This window comes from Lissotriton vulgaris, chromosome 12, assembly GCF_964263255.1.
Source record: "Lissotriton vulgaris chromosome 12, aLisVul1.2, whole genome shotgun sequence".
Classification (NCBI taxonomy): Eukaryota; Metazoa; Chordata; class Amphibia; order Caudata; family Salamandridae; genus Lissotriton; species Lissotriton vulgaris.
Window position 1 is genome coordinate 25,231,068 of NC_141700.1, and position 20,176 is coordinate 25,251,243.

Genomic DNA, 20,176 nt, shown 5'->3' on the forward strand with positions numbered 1-20,176 from the left:
CTGACAGCTTACAATGCTCCCCTTCCAGATATCTTTGCCTAGTTTGAAAGGGTCTCGGGCCTAGCTATAAATCCAAGAAAATCTGTGGCCTACTTCTTCCAGGAAATACCTTACCCTGAAGACATACAGGTTGGCGCTTATACCTTGCCAGTAGCCCCCGCCACTTTTAAATATTTAGGTATCCAGGTCTACAATACACAGACTGATCAATTTGATGGCAATCTAGGAAAGGCCATAATGGCCCTTCGGAATAGTGTGGTTTTTTGGACCTCGCTGCCCTAATCTGTGTCACGGTTCTGTTCAGGATTTGAATATTGACGAACACTACGGAGGCAAGTGAATTGCTTTAAGGACGGACACTGGACCTATTAAGGTATTTCTCTTCACTGGAAGCACCAGTAGCTGAAAGGTTTAAAGCCCTCTACGTTTATTTTTGGCTTTCTGTTAGACAATCAATCTACAAAACTATGAAGTGCTGCTGGTTCGTTTTTTGTCCAATTTTTGTTACTTCATTTTTGCTACACCTGATTTGATTGGATGTTTGTGGCAGCTTCTATCAGTGAGTGTCATTGTAAACTACACTTATAGTATATGTCAAGACCAGGAAAAAAGGGGGTGGGAGTATTTACAGTGTTTCTTGTGTATTTCTGCAGGTACACAGATCATAGCCCCGATGTGAGGGTCCCACTGTCCTTCTGTGCTGTAGATGATTTCTGGCTGCCAGTCCTTTATATTTTATTTCTTCACTTTTCCCCTTCCCTGGGTGGGGTAATCTGGGTGGTGTGTTATTTGAATCACTCACTTGGAGTACCGTCCCTAGGGAGGAGTGAATCTAGCATCTGCCTCGCTCCCGCCGTGTCTGGAACTACAGGTGGGTCAATCTGTTCTGAAGTGTGACAGAGTGACAAGCCCAAGTATTCAAAACGGCCTGAGCGATGGATACCAATACGGTCTTGACTACTCTGTTGGAGTCCCTAACAGCATTGAGACTGGAAGTGGATACTTTCAGAGGAGAGAATCAGGAAATGCGGAACGAGGTTAGTCAGTTACGAGGTGAAATATCAAGTTTAACTAGGACTAGCCCCTCCAGTTCTAAAGGCGCCCCATATATTAGGCCCGCAACCCTACAGCCTCCCTCTCAAACCCCTTCTCTCTTAGCTCAGGGGACACAAGGCCCTTCCACCATACAAGTTATCCAACCAGTGCAATTACCTTTAGCTCCCCCTGAGAGGTTTTTAGGGGATCCTAAAAAATTTGGTACATTTTTAGGGCAGTGTAAGTTACACTTCATGTGTAAACCCGCTGTCTTTCCTGACGACTATTCCAAGACAGCCTTCATGTTATCTTACTTAGGCGGCAATGCGGCCACCTGGTCGTTCCCTCTTATTGATAGGAATGATCCAGTCCTAGCCAAATATGATGATTTTTGTGAAGAGATGCGCAAGTTATTTGACAGGAAGGCCCATATGCTATCCTTAGACAGAGAGCTTATCACACTTAAACAGGGGTCACAGGATTTGTTAACGTATATAACAAACTTCAATCGTCTTGTTGTTGAGACTGACTGGCCTCCTGCCAAAAGAGTTTCCTTGTTTTATCAGGGATTGAGAGGGGAATTAAAGGATGTGCTGGCTCAGGTGGTGAATATGCCGTCCTCATGTGAGGAGCTCATTGACCTCACGGTTCAGTTGGATCATCGATTGCAAGAACGGAAAGGCGACAAACATCGCTACGAACTGAGATTCCCTTTGTCCAAACCCAAAACAGTGACAGAGGGTGCCTCGACTCCTGACACCACTGAACCAATGCAAATAGGAGGGGTAAGAGGCCCCTTAAGTCCAGAGGAAAGAACCCGGAGACGTAATCAGAAACTTTGTATGTATTGTGGTAAGGCGGGGCATTTCATCAAAGACTGCAAAGCCAAAACAAAAAACACACGGAATGTACCTGCAGTAGATTACCCTCTCTCCTCGTCGGGAAACGAGAATGCTCAAGCAAGTCAGAGACCCCTTGTTTGAGCCCAGACCAAGAAAAAGAGGTCTATCATGCAGTAGCCAACACCATGCAACCTTCTGTACCGCACATGAACTTGTGTGTCACCATTAAATGGCCAGAAAAGATGCTCGTAATGGTACACGCAATGCTGGATTCAGGCGCTACGGGCAATTTTATTGACCAACAATATGCATTAAGTATTGGGGTACCATGCATCCAGAAAGAAACACCCGAAGCTGTTAAGGCTGTGGATGGATCCGACTTGACATCAGGGCCAGTATGTTACCATACGCGACAACTGGTCATGCAAATAGGACAAAACCATTATGAGTACATTTCCTTTGACATAATCGATGCTCCTCAGTTTAAACTGATTTTAGGAATGCCCTGGCTGACCAAACATGACCCTGTTGTGAAATGGGCAGATCGTACCGTCTCTCTCAGTTCGCAGTATTGTGCAGAGCATTGTACCATTCTTCACATGTGCGAGGAAAGTAACACGGAAACTCCTGCCAGTGCCCTAGCTAGCGGAGGAAGAAGCTTGAGAGTCAACGCCATCACGACTCTCCCAGAGGCCTACCAGAAGTTTCGGGATGTCTTCAGTGAAAAAGAAGCCAGCAAACTACCTCCACACAGGGAATACGACTGTGTCATAGAGCTAGAACCAGGAGCCAGTATCCCTTGTAGCAGAATATACGCCCTCACTGAGGCTGAAAACAGGGCCGGCTCTAGGCTCATGGTGGCCCTGGGCAAGGAGCGTAGGTAGGGGGCCCGGAAGAGGTGGTCCGGGCGGGGCGGAGTGCGCAGGCCAGTAAAGAGGGGAGGGGGTCAGGGTGTTTAGTAGGTTGAACAGAGCCAGAGGCCGCCAAATCCCTGCCAGGGGCCACCACGCAAATATGTATCCATCCTCAGAGGATTAATATATTAAGGATATCTATTGGCGTGGTGGCCCCTGGGGTTTGGTGGCCCTGTGCAGGTGCACAGCTTGCACACATGCCTAGAGCCGGCCCTGCTGAAAACACCTATCTTCAACATTATCTGCATAAAATGCTTCAGTCAGGTTTTATTCGTCCTTCTACATCCCCTGCTTCCTCGCCTCTGTTCTTTATCCCGAAGAGGGAGGGGGGATTGCGAACCTGCATCGACTACAGGGCTCTCAATAGAGTCACCCGAAAGAACAGATATCCCCTCCCTCTCATTCCTGTCCTTCTGGACCAGTTGAAAGACGCAAAAATATTCACCAAATTGGACATGCGGGGAGCGTATCACCTAGTGAGAGTTCGCAGAGGGGATAAGTGGAAAACTGCTTTCCGCACAAAATAAGGGCTCTATGAGTATCAGGTTATGCCCTTCGGCTTGTGTAACGCCCCTGCGGCATTTCAATATTTTATGGATGAGGTGCTGAGGGGTTTACTGGATGTGTCGTGCATCGTTTACATTGACGACATTTTGATTTATTCAGCCTCACGTGAAGACCATGTCCAGCATGTAACTGAAGTATTGGAACGATTGCAGCAGCATGAGTTGTACGCGAAATTGGAGAAGTGTTTATTCCATGCACCCGAAGTGGAATTTCTGGGGTATGTTATCGGTCCTATGGGGCTACAAATGGACCAAAAGAAGATACAAGCCATACTGCAATGGAAACCTCCTTCTTCGGTGAAGTCCCTGCAGAGCTTCATGGGATTCGCAAATTTTTACAGGCGATTCATTAAGAACTTTTCGGGTATAATACAGCCTTTAACCCAGCTGCTGAAGAAAGGAGTGGTCTTCAAGTGGACGGAGGCAGCTGACATGGCCTTTCAAGACTTAAAACACTGCTTTGTAACAGCCCCCATCCTTCGACATCCAGATGCCAGTCAGCCATTTGTGATGGAAACCGATGCCTCGTACTACGCCTTAGGTGGAATATTGTCGCAGAGACACCCCGAGACTGGCCAACTACATCCTGTAGCATATTTCTCTCGGAAAATGACACCCAGTGAAATCAACTACAGTATTACGGACAAGGAATTGCTGGCCATTAAGAGGGCGTGTGAAGAATGGCGCCACCACCTTTTAGGAGCCAGACACACTGTAGAAATGTTCACAGATCACCGGAACCTCCTTTTCCTAAAAAGTGCAAAGGCATTAACCCCAAGACAATTACGATGGTCTTTGTTCTTTTCTGATTACGACTTCGTTATTAAATACCGTCCTGGCCCCCAAAATGGGAAAGCAGATGCCCTTTCAAGACCAGCATCTGTTATGCAGGAGTACATAACAGAGACAGAAGATCCGCCCATCATTTTGAATAAAGCGACCTTTTTGCCTTCGGCCTCTGCGATCACATGTCCTTCAGCATTCCTAAAAGAAGTGGAAGAGAGGACGGCGGTCATGGACGTGCAGACTTGGATAGCCAAAGAACCTTTGCAAAGAACAGTAAAAGATGGGCTACTCTTCAGAGACAAAAAACTATACCTCCCTGTGAATGATTTACGGAATCAAGCGCTACAATGGACACATGACTCGTCTTTGAGCGGACATATGGGAGTTCAGAAAACGTTGCAGACCGTGTTAAGACATTTTTGGTGGGAAACCCTCCGAAAGGACATCGAAGAATACATAGCTAGGTGTCCTATCTGCATTCAGGGGAAGGCCACCCACCAGCGAAGCAGCAGATTGTTACGTCCCATACCTATTCCTCCGGCCCCATGGCACACTGTGTCCATGGATTTCATTGTGGAGATGCCTCTCAGTCTCGGCAACAATACCATATTGGTGGTAATAGACCATCTAACAAAAATGGGTAATTTCATTGCTCTAACTAAGTTACCCACATCAGGAGAACTAGCTACAGTCTTTTTACAAAATGTAGTCAGGTTACACGGTGTTCCTTCTGTTCTCATAACGGATAGAGGAACACAATTCCCCTCCAGATTTTGGAAAGCATTGTGTGACATTATGAAAATCGATGCGAGATTGTCCACAAGCTATCACCCGCAGACAGATGGTAAAACCGAAAGGTTAAACCAAACCCTTGAACAATATTTACGGTGTTTTTCTCTCCAGCAGGAAGAGGAGTGGAGAACATTGTTGTGGATGGCGAAGTTCGCTTATAACAATGCTACTCATTCCTCGCTGGGTTGTTCACCGTTCTTCTGTGTTCAGGGGTATCATCCCAATTTTCTGCCCTTTGAAAATCCTAGTCCCTCCGCTCACCCTACCGTTCAGGAACACCACGCTCATCTTGTGTCGGTGGGGCAGAACGCCAGGGAGTGCCTGGAGGCAGCCAGAAATCGTGACAAGGTGCAGGCAGATAGGAAAAGAACCCTTGAACCGGCATACTCTCCTGGAGACAAAGTGTGGTTAAGCACTAGGTACTTGAAGTTTAAGGGGAACACACGGTTGCAACCTAAGTATGTAGGTCCATATCCCATTCTTGAGGTGATTAATCCCGTGGCCATGAAGTTGCAACTTCCTTCCTCTTGGCACATCCACCCGGTGTTCCATGTTTCACTACTGAAGCCATATGTGCAAGGCACTAGACCATCCTTGAGACCCCAGCCTCTAGAGATAGACGGGGAGGTGGAGTATGAAGTGCGGGCAGTGCTGGATTCTAGGAGAGAAAGGGGTGTTCTGCAATATTTGATAGATTGGAAAGGGTATGGTCCTGAGGAGCGCTCCTGGGAACCTCGTGCCAATCTGCACTGTCCTGGGCTCCTACGGCGTTTTCACGCGAGGCATCCTACCAAACCTGGTGGCCCGCCGAGACGTCGGTCCTTAAGAGGGGGTTCTGTCACGGTTTAGGTGTGGTAGACCTGGACTTCATATCCCAGAATGCCTGTGGGTGTGTCCGTTTTCTGTGTCTGTCCTGTGTTTCCCCCTCCCTCTCCTATAAGTGCCTCACTTCCTGTACACTCGGGCTTGTCACCTGGAGTGTTAGCCTTCTTCGAGTTCAGAGGAAGACTTCGTGTGCCTTTGATTCATACTTGGATCGTACAAGTACTTGCTACGTGTGCGGTGTCCCTGACTTTGTTTTCAGTTTTTCTCCGCGTTGGGCAGGAGCCGCGCTTGGAGCTAGAGGAGACGCCTGCAGAGGTACGCGGCGTTCCTCACCTTTGACCTGTTGTGCCGTTCTGGAGCAGGAAGACTCGTGCTGTGCGAGTCGCGCTGAGAGCGGTTCTTCACGCTTTCAGATTTCTTTTTGTTTATCGGGGGAGCCGTGACATTTCCCTGGATCAACGGTTCCCGGATTGTGTTTGTGTTACGAAGCCTCAACCTTGCCGTAAGGGTGGACCTACAGGCTGTGTGTCAGTTCAGGATTTGAATATTGACGAACACTACGGAGGCAAGTGAATTGCTTTAAGGACGGACACTGGACCTATTAAGGTATTTCTCTTCACTGGAAGCACCAGTAGCTGAAAGGTTTAAAGCCCTCTACGTTTATTTTTGGCTTTCTGTTAGACAATCAATCTACAAAACTATGAAGTGCTGCTGGTTCGTTTTTTGTCCAATTTTTGTTACTTTATTTTTGCTACACCTGATTTGATTGGATGTTTGTGGCAGCTTCTATCAGTGAGTGTCATTGTAAATTACACTTATAGTATATGTCAAGACCAGGAAAAAAGGGGGTGGGAGTATTTACAGTGTTTCTTGTGTATTTCTGCAGGTACACAGATCATAGCCCCGATGTGAGGGTCCCACTGTCCTTCTGTGCTGTAGATGATTTCTGGCTGCCAGTCCTTTATATTTTATTTCTCCACTTTTCCCCTTCCCTGGGTGGGGTAATCTGGGTGGTGTGTTATTTGAATCACTCACTTGGAGTACCGTCCCTAGGGAGGAGTGAATCTAGCATCTGCCTCGCTCCCGCCATGTCTGGAACTACAGGTGGGTCAATCTGTTCTGAAGTGTGACAATCTGTCATGGGACGCATCGCCATCTCGAAGATGGTGATGCTTCCACGCCTTCTGTATTACTTTGTGAATTTGCCCATTGTGGTCCCTCAGCCTATTTTTAATACTCTGAATACTATTCTAGTGGAGCTTATCTGGGGGAAAGGTCGTAGGAGAGTCAGTTTACAAAAACTCCAGTTAGAACCTCGCTGTGGAGGATTAGGGGTTCCCGACCTCAGAGCCTACTACTATGCCAGCCAACTGCAATGGTTATCCTACTCGACCGCTGGTAGAAATTTGCAGGAAATTGGCTGCTCACCTAGGGACCTGAACCGGGGTACGCTCAATGTCCTGCTCCTATCCAAAGCTAAGATTCCAGACCCTCCTGAGAACTGAGTTAGCATGCTGGAAGAAGGCATTATCATATACCTCTACAGCGACCCCATACTCTCTGAACATTCCTTTACTGGGTATTCCCGCACCACAGGGCACACTCACAAGCAACAGGATCCGCGACTGGGTGGAGACTGGCGCAGAAAATGCTGGGGCTTTTTTCAGAGACGGGGCTCTGCTGGATCACAAAACCTTCTTACAGGCCACACGTGCACCCGCACACCTATACCTATTATATGCTGCGATCTCCCATTACATAAAAAATGTGGCCCCACTGCATACTGAACTCGCACAGCATGCCCTGATCCACCTCTTACATTATATGGGGAATGGAGGACACTTAGTCAGATGGCTATATATGGGTATAAGAACACATGCTGCTGTTCCACTTGTATCCCTTAGAACAAAATGGTCCGAGGACTCCCCTACTGAAATCTCAGATAAAGCGTGGAAGAGCATACTTGAACATCCCAAAAGAGTGTCTTGCAACACCAAATTGAAATACACCCAAACAATGGTTCTTCACAGGTCATATCTCACCCCTCATAGGATACACCGTATGTTCCCTGAGGCTTCCCACAGCTGCCCTGGTTGTAAAGGAGACAAGGCGGACTTCCTTCTCGTGCTGCGGTCAAGCCCCCACCTCCAGGACTACTGGAAGGAAGTCCGTAGACACCTGGATGAGGTCACACACATTCCCATTGCAGATAACGTTCTGGACTGCCTCATGGGCCTTCGCAGAGGCACAAGTACGCTGAAGGTACGATTGAGATTTATAGACTTGGCCCTCATCCTGGCAGTTAGAGCTCTTACCATGAGATGGAAGTTCCCCAGGTGCCCACGCTGTCCATCTGGCACGATGACATGAAGCAGTGGAGAAAGCAGAGAGCGTAGCCCTCTGGAGGGAGGAAGAGACAGGACTAAGGAAACAACCCATTTCAATGGAATGGGATGTCATGCTACACGACTTCGGACTACTGGACCCCCTGCCCTTACCGGATACCCCAACACCATAGTTTAGTATTCTACTTCTCAACCACCTGATTGGAAGCTCTTGAACCACAGGCCCCCTCCACTCAGTACTTTTAGCGACGTATCGACCCCCTCTGGTATATTCAGTTCCGACCTCTCCTTAGATACCAATGGCAATATCATAATACAGACCAGGAGCATGGGGTGAGAGGGTCAGGGTGGGAGGAGGTTGTTAGGATAGTTTATTTCAGTAAAAGAGGAAATTTATGCTTTATGATATGGATGTACAACGACCAAAGATGCGTTGTATCCGGACACTGTTATCTGCATGTAGAAGTAATTTCTGTTCTTCTTCAGATACAACCTCTGTATCACTGTATAATGGTTTTATGCACTGTAATGTCTATGTTCGCCTCCAAACAGGTGTAAAAGAATGAAAAGGACCTTATTGTAACAATTTATATGCTGCTACGGTGTAAAGGTTCCTCAATAAAGTTTGTTTAAAAAAAAAAGATGGAATGCAGAAGGAACCTTTGGAATAAACATTGGATTAGTTCTGAGAAGGACGTAGTCATTGGTAAATTTCAAAAAAGGTTGCTTGATAGTGAAGGCCTGGTTTCACTGACTCTCCGAGCAGAGGTGAGTGCCACTAAAGGGGCTGTTTTCCAGGAGAGGTACTTAAGGTCAGCTTTGTGAACAGGCTCAAATGGATGCTTCATGAGCTGCTGCAACAACAGATTAAGCCTCCATTCTGGAGGAAGAGCTCTGACGGGTGGAAAAGTTCTGAAAAGCCCCTTTAGAAATTGATTAATCAAGCGATTAGAGCAAAGGGATGCAGCTCCTGTCGAACGTCTGTAGGTAGAGATGGCCGCTAGATGCAACGTAACCGATGTAAACATAAGACCAGACTTATATAATGATAGGAGATAAGCCAGAACTTTATCTGGAGAACATCTTATAGGATGTATATTCTTGTCACTGCACCAAGAACAAAATTGTTTCCATTTCAGAGCATAAGTGTTTAAGGTGGAAGGAGCCCTTGATCTGGCAAGAATATCTCTGAAATCCTGAGGTAAGTTTATATCCTTAAATTCCGTGAATCCAGAAACCATACATGAAGATGCATTTGGACTGGACAAGGATGAAGAATCTGGCCCTTGCTCATTGATAACAGGGTCAGAACTGCTGGAAGACGGTAAGGTCTGCGTTTGGACAGTAGGAGAAGCTCCGTAAACCAATGCTGACGTGGCCACCGCGGAGCAATGAGAATCATACAACATGGTTCCATGAGTAGAAGACTTGGGATCAATGGAAAGGGAGGAAATGCATTTGCAAAGATCCCTGTCCATCTCATCATGAAGGTATTCCCCCACAAGCCCTTCTCTGGTTCCCAACTGGCAAAGAATGGGCACTTCTGATTGTTCTTGAGGCAATAAGATCCAGATTTGTTTTGCACCACATCCAAATTATGTGTTGCACACGTGGTATTTAGCTGAATTTAACCAAATCCTAACAACCTTGGCACGTAAATTCAGACACATATACCACTTTTCCGTGTCTTAGGGATCACTCATTAAAAGTTTTTTTGATACACTCTTAGGCACTTTTAATTATTTCTTTCACAACACGTCCTCCCCACACGACCAGCTCCGCAGTCTTTCTGGCGTCGTAGCACACCGAAGAGGCACTCGGTCTCTTCGGTGGGGCCCGATGATGAAGCATGACACTGACCAGGTCGGTGTGTGAGGGCCTTCCTACTCAATTAGAGTGATTGTGTTAAACCCTCCTATCATTTGCTCCATATCCGTGGCAGTCCTGTGACTGACCAGACCTCTCTTCTTTTGTTGTAATGCACGACTGTTTGATCCAAATTCCATTCTTGACAGGACTTCGAGGTCCTGCTCAGAGTGTCCGCTAAAGTGTTGTGAATACCCGGCAAATGCTCCACCTTGATCGTGATATTGTGAGAAAGCAGCCATTCCTAGATGCTTTGAGCTTCTTGAGACAGAATGTGAGAACGGGTACCTCCTTGCTTGTTTAGGTAATGCATGCAAGTGGTGTTGTTGGTTTTGATAAGAACAGTTGACCCTTGAAGCCTTGGAAGAAAGGACTGCAACACCAGGAAAATGGCTCGAAGCTCCAGAAAATTGGTATGCATTTTCACCACAGCAGCGGACCATCATTCTCTCATGCAAAGATCTTGAAAGTGTGCACCCCACCCTTCTAGGGCGGCATCTGTCGTGAGGATGTGGTCCGGTACGGAAGGCAGAAAAGTGAGCCCGATTGAGACATTCTTAGAGCGCAGTCACCAGTGCAGCGCTTCTCGCATAACTGGAGTTATTTCCACCAGGTCGTCGAACAGACCCAAAGATCTGCAGCCACTGACTGTCTAGTTCCTCTTGCATCGGCCGCATCCTTAGATGGGTGTGAGGTACTAACAGAATTGCTGATGATAGTATTCCCAGGAATGATTTGATGATTCTCACAGAAGCAAACCTTCTTTTTTAGGAGATCTGATGCCAAAGAAATGAGACATGACTGTCTTTCTGTGGACAAGAATGCCTTGTCTTGTGTAGTATCCAACACTGCCCTTAGAAATTGAGTTATTTGAGAAGGACAAAGAGCTGATTTTTGAATGTTCATAGAGAGTCCCAGGGATTGAAAAAGCTAAAGCATGTGGACCTCGCTCGAGAAGCCTGCTGAAAGGAAGGAGCTTTTATCAGTCAATCGTCCAGATAAGGGAATAATTGTATGCCTTGAAGTCTGAGGTGAGCCGCCACCGGAGCCAGGAATTTCCGAAAGACTCTCAGGGCTGAGCGTAGGCCAAAGGGGAGGACCTTGAATGGAAAATGTGTACCTGTCACAGTGAAACAAAGGAATTCTCGATGCTTGGGATGAATGGGGACGTGGAAGTATGCATCCTGGAGATCCAATGTTATCATGAAATCTGCATGGTACAGACGCTGAAGAATTTCTTGAAGCGTGACCATGCGAAAAGATTTCTTTTGAAGATATTTGTTTTCTTAAATCCAGGACAGGTCTACTTTCCCCTGACTTTTTCTTTATTAGAAAAAAGCGGGAATAAAACCCTTTTCCCACCTGAGAGTGAGGCACTCTTTCTATCACTCCTTTTGAGAGCATGGTTTTTGCTTCCTGCCTGAGAAGAGCAAGATGTGGAGGCGTAGTAGATTTTGTTGGAACAGGTGCTGTTGCTGGAAAGATTCCCTCAACATAGCAGTCAGATCTTGTATCAAAGCCATAGGCATTTGCACCATAGGTTCCTGCTCGAATGAAGTCTCTTGAGGACCTCGCAGAGACTCACAAGGCTCATAGTACTCTTCCTCATCGTCATCCTCCTGATATTTAATCCAGAGTTGAGAAGGGTTACGTGCTGGGCTAAAAAAACCATCATCATCTAACTCCTCCAGATAGTGACTAGGAGGTAAGGGTGAAATATTAGAAACGTCCTGGTAATAGTTTCTTGAAGATGGGAATGACGATGATAATTTTGAAGTCAAAACTGGAGTAATCTGTAAAGATGTAGGCCTTTACGCTTCAAAGTTGACGAAATGTACATAGACAGTGAGCCAGTATCAGCAGAAATAGCCATAACAGAAGTTACCGTCGACGTTGTAATCATTGACGTCGTTGAAGGAAAAACCATTGTCGACGATGTTGTCGTCATCGTCGAAGCCGCCGACAGGAGTAGAATCGTCGTCGATGGTGGATCCGTCGACGGGAGTTGTATTGTCATCGATGTTGAAAGCATCGACGGCATGTGTCCAATTGACGACAAAGTAGGCGTCGACGAGATTGGCATTGTCGACGGCAATGAAATACTCATTGACGGTGCCGTCGTTGACGAAGCTATCATCAACGACGGGATTTTCTCCAAATGAGTTTTCTGCTGTTTTGAGGCAGTTTTCAGTGAAATCTTCATTTTTCACCAGATTTCACCTCTGAAGGGAATGAAAGCTTCTCTTTTCTAGAGAAAGAGTGACCAGTCTCAGAGTGAGGCTTCTTTAAGGTCTTACTCTGTCGCTCAGGGGGATCACCAGATCTATCCCTCTTCTTAGCCAGAGGGGTGGACGCCTGAGGACTTACACTGCCATTATCTCCTGAAACGACATCAGATTTACCCTTCAATTTTTCCAGCCAAACCAGCAGTCTTCCTTCTCCATCCTTCAGAGTCTTGGCAAGGAAGGTACTACACATCCTGCAGTCTTTAACCTTGTGTGCTGGATAAAGACAATAAATACACTCTTTGTGGGGATCCTCAAAATGTAATCTCTTCTTCCCACACAAAGAACAAGGCAAAAACAAGTTTTCTTTGAAGAGTCAGACATACCTACTCAGAAAGGTCACCCAAAGGTAAAGAAAAACTAGGCAGAGCTCAGGGAGACTCCCTGTCACACGACGTGCAGTAGAAAATCTGAGGGGTTACCTCTCTGTGGAAGGTTCTAAGAGAGTGCTGGTTGGCTGTGTTCCATGTTTGGTTCTTTTTGCAAAAGGACTAAGATAGGCTAATGTAGTGACTTTGCTGTCCATAGTAGTCTATTGTATAATGTTTGTTATGACTATTATGTATATGTTTTATTATACAGCGAGACTCCCACCTCGTCGGCGGGGATCATTCTAAGCATGTGAATCTATGAAAGATACCCCAATACTGGATAAACACGCAAGTTGTACTTATAGTCCTTGCTTACGAGAAGCAAAGCTGGCAGTAACTGTTTACGCATCGCATGCATGTTTTCAAAACACAAATAATAATAGTCATTGTCATTTACAATCCCAATAGCTCAAACTCTGGCAAATGACAGACTTATTCCATGTCAAATGCTTTTTAGGTCGAGGTAATATCCGGTCTGCCAAAGGCAGACCGGAAGTCCGAGAATTAATGTTACTTAGTGGGACTATTAGTCCCGCCTCAGTTTTTGCCTCTCTCCCATTGGCTGGCTTCCTAAATGGAGGCCAGCCATTGGAAGAGAGAGCTGTCCCTCCGAATAGGCTCTGCCTTTTTCGGCTTCGGGGGCGTACATTTTGCTGTTCTTTCGACAGTGACGTCATCTGTCACTCAGAACAACAAATACACGCCCCCCGAATCCGAAAATGGCCGTGTGTTTCTCCGAGGCATTTCTGCCTCGCCTCGGAGAAACGTGGTCATTTGGAGCACTCCTCTCTCACCGAAGCATGAAGCACGGACGCGGTACTGGCTGAAGCCTGCAGGTGAGTCATGCAGCTTCCAGCAGCTCTTTGTGTTGCATCCCCCCCTCCTTTCTTCTCGCCTACAGCAGCCTCGACATGTCTCCCCTTGGGATTGTCCCCGACATGTCTCCCCAGTGTTGTGTGGTGGCTTGTATGTGAGGTGAGGAGTTTAAAGGTAGCTCATTTCAGGATAGGGAGACTGTCGCCAGACTTTTCCCTCCATATTCTGTTCATGCGGGCAGTGACACCAGGGCGCGTGCTGCGTCACGGTGCTGAGAGGCCGAGTGTAACTTTGTAATGCATGGCGCTGGCTCCTTCTTTCTACCTGGGCGTGATCGCACTGTGTCTAACACCAGTGCCCGTGTGTCCAGCCCAGTAACTGATGTAACACACCCCACGGCGTGTGACCTGGACATAATGCGGGAAGATGGCCTCCCCACCCCCTCCTGCTGTAATCCATGAACAGCCTGCCTGCCTCCCGTGCCCGGCGCTTCCCGGTCAGCAGTTCGTTCAGTGTTAACACGTCTGGTGCCCAAGGGGTTTCTCGGAGCAGACCTGTTAACAAAAAAAAAAGGCCTCTGTGTGCTGGCCCGAGAGCCATGCTGCTGGGCTCGCCTCCTGCTCACTGCTTGTGAGACCCTCCCCGCCCCTCCGTCTGCGATGAGCCTTTTACCAACGTGTGCTACTTTCTGTCCCCAGGCTGGATTGGATCCACGCCGTCTACACCCAGGCCGACTCCTTGGTCTTCGGGGACAACATTCTGCACAGCTTCAACATCCCCATGCAGCTGCACATCTACGAGGTCGAGGACAGGACATGGCTAAGTCCGCTCTCTGAGCTTTCATGTGTATATATATATATATATATTTATTTTACTGCATGTCACATCTCTTATCGGCTAACAGGCAGCTCCGTCGCAACCTCGGCCGCTTGAATAATCTGAAACCGGTGTATTGTACAGAAATGCTTTAGAGGTTGAAAGTTGAGGTAGATTGTCGATCCTTCTTGCGCTGGTTAGAGCTGGGTGTTTGCAGCTCCTCCCACCCCCTCTCCTCCTGAACATGGATACGGCTGGCCTGCGGCGGCCACTGTTCGCAGGAACATCTCGCCCGGCTGCTTCTCTCTGTCCAGGAGGCTGGATTTTTGTGCACATACTTTCTGCCAGAGTTTTTTTCCCTCGACCGTGTTGTTTATAGCGTCCCTGCAAGATTGTGCGCAACAGAAAACTGCCCGCAAACCCCCACATGTCCCTGGGAATTCATGTCACCAGAGCACACTTCTAACTAGGTTGTGTTTTACTGGACGACTCGGCGTCTTGTATGTGGGGGTCGTGGGTGGGAGAGAGAGGAGGTGTGAAATGCGGGCTCTAACCATGGATTAAAACGACGCTGTCGTGTGTTAACATGCATCTTGTCCAGTTTACATATTTGAATAGATTTGTTGAGCAGCAGTGCCGAGTGGGGCGTTTTAGTTGCTTGTGCGAGAAGTGATGCTAATGCAGGCGACCACTGATGTTCAACTCGAGTTTCTTGAGTACATTGGGGGAGTGGCGGCAGTGGTGAAAAAGAGCGTTTCCTGCTCAGTGCTTCCCCTGAACTCCATTGGGAGCGCTGAGTCGCTCGCCTTCACGCTCAGACTGTCCCCGGGCCAGGCTCTGAAGGGGTTGCTGGTTTATAGACCACCAGGCCCTGTGGGTTCCTTCCTGGAAGATCTGCAGACAGCTGTCTCTGAGTTGGTGCTGACCTCACAGCACTGCGTCGTGGCTGGTGATTTCAACTTCCACCTTGACGTAGCGGACGACCCGGATGCGGTCAAACTGCTGGATATTACATCTCCGCTGGGTCTTATACCGTTCGTGTCGGGGCCAACTCATGAGAAGGGGCATACCCTGGATCAGGTGTTTTCGTCTGTCCCTCTTACGGAGGTTGACACCCTGCCGGTGCTCTGGACCGATCACAGGCTGATCAGATTTTCGGTGCTGGAGAGTGTGCGGCCAGATAACAGCGCCTCTGTCTTGTCTAGACCGGCCTCGAGAGCGCTGCACAGAGTGACACCTGATATGCTGGAACAGGCGCTTCTGGATCACCCATGCCACCTTTCGGGCGATCTGGATAGCAACATTGAGGCTTTGCAGCTATGGCTCACTGATAGGCTGGACGATCTGGCCCCCAAGGCAGCCCCCCGGTCCACGGCGGCACGGCAATCTGCACCGTGGTTTACGGAGGCGCTTCGTGTGGCTCGTAGCCAATGCAAGGTGGCCGAGAGGGCCTGGCGCCTTCTGTATGATGGGGAGGCTAAACTCGCCTATAAGGCGGCGGTGAAGGCCTACCATCGGGACATCCTGGGAGCTAAGAGGGACTATTTGGCTAGGAGGATTGAGGCATCTGCGAACTCCTGCAAGGAGATCTTCACCATTGTGAAGGAGTTCACGACCCCTAGCTCCCAATCGCCCCCTTTAGTTTCTTCGGATGCGTGGGCATGTGATCTTGCCGGTTTCTTTACTAATAAGATCAAGGCGATTCAGGCCTCCTTTGTGGAAGGACCGGAGGATGGAAGCGGCGTCACCAGGGCAGGTTGCGGACTTCCGCACACACCTGTGGCGGTGTTGTCTGATTTTCCTGCTGTTTCCAGCGATGTGTCCAGGCAGCTGCTGACCAATCTGAAATCTGGCTCGCCACTTGACCCCTGCCCCGCCAAATTTTTGGCTGGGATGGCGGCGGTGGTGAACCCGCTGGTTAATCCCATCCTCAACGCCTCTTTGAGGGAGGGGAGGGTCCCTAGCTCTTGGAAAAGAGCGATGGTGATCCCCCTCCTAAAGAAACCGGGTCTCAACGCCGAGGTTCTGGCCAATTATAGGCCAATTTCACTTCTTCCGGCCCTCGCGAAGATCACGGAAAAACACGTCCACGGTGTCCTGTCGAGCTTTCTGGAAGCGAACAATCTGCTCCACCCATCCCAATCCGGTTTCCGTCCTAATTTTAGTACGGAAACGGCATTGCTAGAGGTCACTGAGATCATCAGGGAGACTCTGGATGTCGGCGGGAGGGCCATGTTGGTCATGTTAGACCTATCGGCGGCCTTCGACACCGTCCCCCATAGGGCGCTCTTAGCGAGGCTTTATGACATCGGCCTTAGGGGGACGGCGCTCAGGTGGTTCACATCTTTCCTGGAAGGCCGCCGCCAGACGGTCTGGGTCTCCCAGAGCTCTGCCGAGATGCCGCCACTGGGAGTTGGGGTTCCACAGGGTTCTGTGTTGAGCCCCACGTTGTTTAACATCTTTATGTCCCCTTTGGCGGCCTTGGTGGAAGCATATGGGGCCCAGATCGTCTCCTACGCCGATGACACGCAACTCCTCTTCACATGCGGGAAAGACCTGGAGTTTGATGGAGGGAGAATTCGGGACTGTCTTGGTCTTCGACTGGTTCCAACGGAACAGTCTAAGGGCTAATTCAAGCAAGTCCGAGGTTCTATTCTTCGGCTGCGTTGTCGATCCGGAGTGGCAGCACTGGTGGCCGTCCGACATGAGCCCTCCTGCACAGTCTTCCTTGGTGGCTAAAAATCTGGGTGTCAAGCTGGACAACCAGCTGTCGCTGAGAACACATATTCTGGGTCTGGCTGGCACCTGTTATGGAATTTTGAGAATGCTTCGTAAATTCCTGCCCCTGCTGTCTGAGGAGCACAGGCGTATTACTGTGCAGGCTCTCTTTGGCTCTAGGCTAGACTATGCTAATGCCCTCTTTCTAGGCCTCCCTGATTACCTAGTTCAGCGCCTACAGGTGGTACAGAACTCTGCCGCCCGGGCTATTTTTGGCCTGCATAGACGAGCCCGAGCCTCCGGGCTGCTACAGGCGCTACACTGGCTGCCTATCCGGAAGCGGATCCAGTTCAAATCCCTGACTTTGATGCACAAAGCTCTGTTTGGATCAGGGGCTGGATACCTGCGGCGGAGACTGGCCTTTTATCGACCAGTCCGCTCCTTGCGTTCGGAATCCCTCTATAAAGCGGTGGTTCCTCAGGTGAGGAAGGCCCGCGCGGGAGGGCGCTCTTTCAGCTGCAAAGCTCCCCAGCTGTGGAACTCGCTACCTCTTTCGCTGCGCAGCACTGCCAATTTGCTCCAGTTCAGGAAGAGCCTGAAGACCTGGCTTTTTAATCCTTAGGCTGTTCTTATTGTTTCTGTTTCAGTTTTTTTTCTTATTCTTTTTGCTGTGTTGTGTTATTTTTATTCTGAGTTGCAGGTGGAAAGCGCCGGGACACTCTTTCGAGTAGCCGTGCGCTATACAAGAACGTTATAACATAACATAACATAACATAACATAACATAACATAACATTCTGGACCGCTCCTGCTTTTCCCGAGGGCGTCACACAGCATCCCGGAGCTTGGAATATTATCTGTTTTTTTGTTGACGGGCAAACAAATCGCAAGTTTCATGACCCATGTCCCGTAAACCCAGGACCGACTGCTGACCCGGCGGCTCCTTCTGCACGTTACCTATACGAAATGGACCAGAGAGAAGGCCCGTGGCGCTGTCGTACAATCAACATGCGTGTGTAGCTGTAGCCCATGCTCTGTGATATCTGCTTTGCTCGAGCGGAGAGTCCCACCTGAGGCTTGTTTTTAATATGATTAGTCTGATTAACTCACTCGGCTTTTAAAGCAATGCACCGAGCACTTCACATTTGCGACATGGATGGAACAAAAATACACAATTAATGGTAGCTCTGAGGCTTCCACCCGTGCAGATGTTGTGTGAATGCAATGTGCCACTTAGAACGGTATCTGCTCGTGTTATTTATCGAAGAAGATACAGTTTTAGAGAGCATATTTAATAACTTGTTCAAAAAAATTACAGAGCTTTTCGCCGTTAGGTCGTTTTGGCAACTTCTATGGTACGGTCACTGATATCAATAGGGGCCACAAGTGGACGAAATATTAAATCAAGCAAAGGTTTTTTATCAACACCACATAAGGCATGTTTACAATAAACACTGGAATGAATTCCTTTCTCGAGGCTTGGGTTGAAAAAGTGTCATATGCAATTAAGCATTTTTTCAGTTTCTGAAAGACTCTTTCATATTCGATACTCCCTCTCACGCTCATCTTCCTTCCTTCCTTCCTTCCTTCATTTCTTTCTTTCTTTCTTTCTTTCTTTTCTTCCTGCGTTCCTTTCTTAAATATATAACTATGTGCGTGTGTCATTTCATAATTTAAATTATCTTTATCAATCAAGCTATGTATATTTTCATATATGCACATATATAGGGTTACCAAATATATGTGTGTGTGTGTGCATGTCATTGCATCATGTCATTATGCATCCCAAGAAAAGAGAGCATATATTCCCTGCCCCCTGGCTGTGTTTGCTTCCCTGCACCCTCGCTGTGTTTGCTTCCCTGCCCCCTGGCTGTGCTTGCTTCCCTGCCCCCTGGCTGTGTTTGCTTCCCTGCCCCCTGGCTGTGTTTGCTTCCCTGCCCCCTGGCTGTGTTTGCTTCCCTGCCCCCTGGCTGTGCTTGCTTCCCTGCCCCCTGGCTGTGCTTGTTCCCCTGCCCCCTGGTTCCCCTGCCCCCTTGCTGTGCTTGCTTGCCTGCACCCTCGCTGTGCTTGCTTCCCTGCACCATCGCTGTGCTTGCTTCCCTGCACCCTCGCTGTGCTTGCTTCCCTGCACCCTCGCTGTGCTTGCTTCCCTGCACCCTCGCTGTGCTTGCTTCCCGGCACCCTCGCTGTGCTTGCTTCCCTGCACCCTCGCTGTGCTTGCTTCCCTGACCCCTGGCTGTGCTTGCTTCCCTGCCCCCTGGCTGTGCTTTGCTCCCTTGCCCCCTGGCTGTGCTTTGCTCCCCTGCCCCCTGGCTGTGCTTGCTTCCCTGCCCCCTGGCTGTGCTTGCTCACCTGCCCCCTGGCTGTGCTTGCTCTCCTGCCCCCTCGCTGTGCTTGCTTCCCTGCCCCCTCGCTGTGCTTCCTCTCCAGGGTGTGTATGTGGCTCTGAGTGTGTATGTGGCTCTGGGTGTGTATGTGGCTCTGGGTGTGTGTGGGGCTTCCCCCTGGCTGTGCTTGCTTCCCTGCCCCCTCGCTATGCTTCCTCTCCTGTGTGTGTATGTGGCTCTGTGTGTGTATGTGGCTCTGGGTGTGTATGTGGCTCTGGGTGTGTATGTGGCTCTGGGTGTGTGTGTGGCTCTGGGTGTGTGTAGGGCTCTGGGTCTGTATGTGGCTCTGGGTGTGTGTGTGGCTCTGGGTGTGTGTGTGGCTCTGGGTGTGTGTGTGGCTCTGGGTGTGTGTGGGGCTCTGGGTGTGTATGTGGCTCTGTATGTGTGTGTGTGGCTCTGTGTGTGTGTGTGTGTGTGGCTCTGTGTGTGTGTGTGTGTGTGGCTCTGGGTGTGTGTAGGGCTGTGTGTGTGTGTGTGGCTGTGTCTCTCTCTGTGGCTCTGTGTGTGTGTGGCTCTGTGTGTGTGTATGGCTCTGTGTGGATAGCTTTTTTTGTAGGTGGCTCTATGTGTGGGTGGCTCTGTCTGTGTGAGGGTAGCTCTGTGTAGGGGGCTCTTTGTGAATGACTCTGTGCGAGTGGCTCTGAGTGGGTGGCTCTGTATGTGTGTGTGGGTGGCTTTGTGTGTGTGGCTCTGTGTGGGTGTAAATGCAATAGGTCATGCATTTGCGAGCGATTAAGCTATTGGCATTGTAAATGCCCCCTCGCTGTGCTTGCTTCCCTGCCCCCTCGCTGTGCTTCCTCTCCAGGGTGTGTA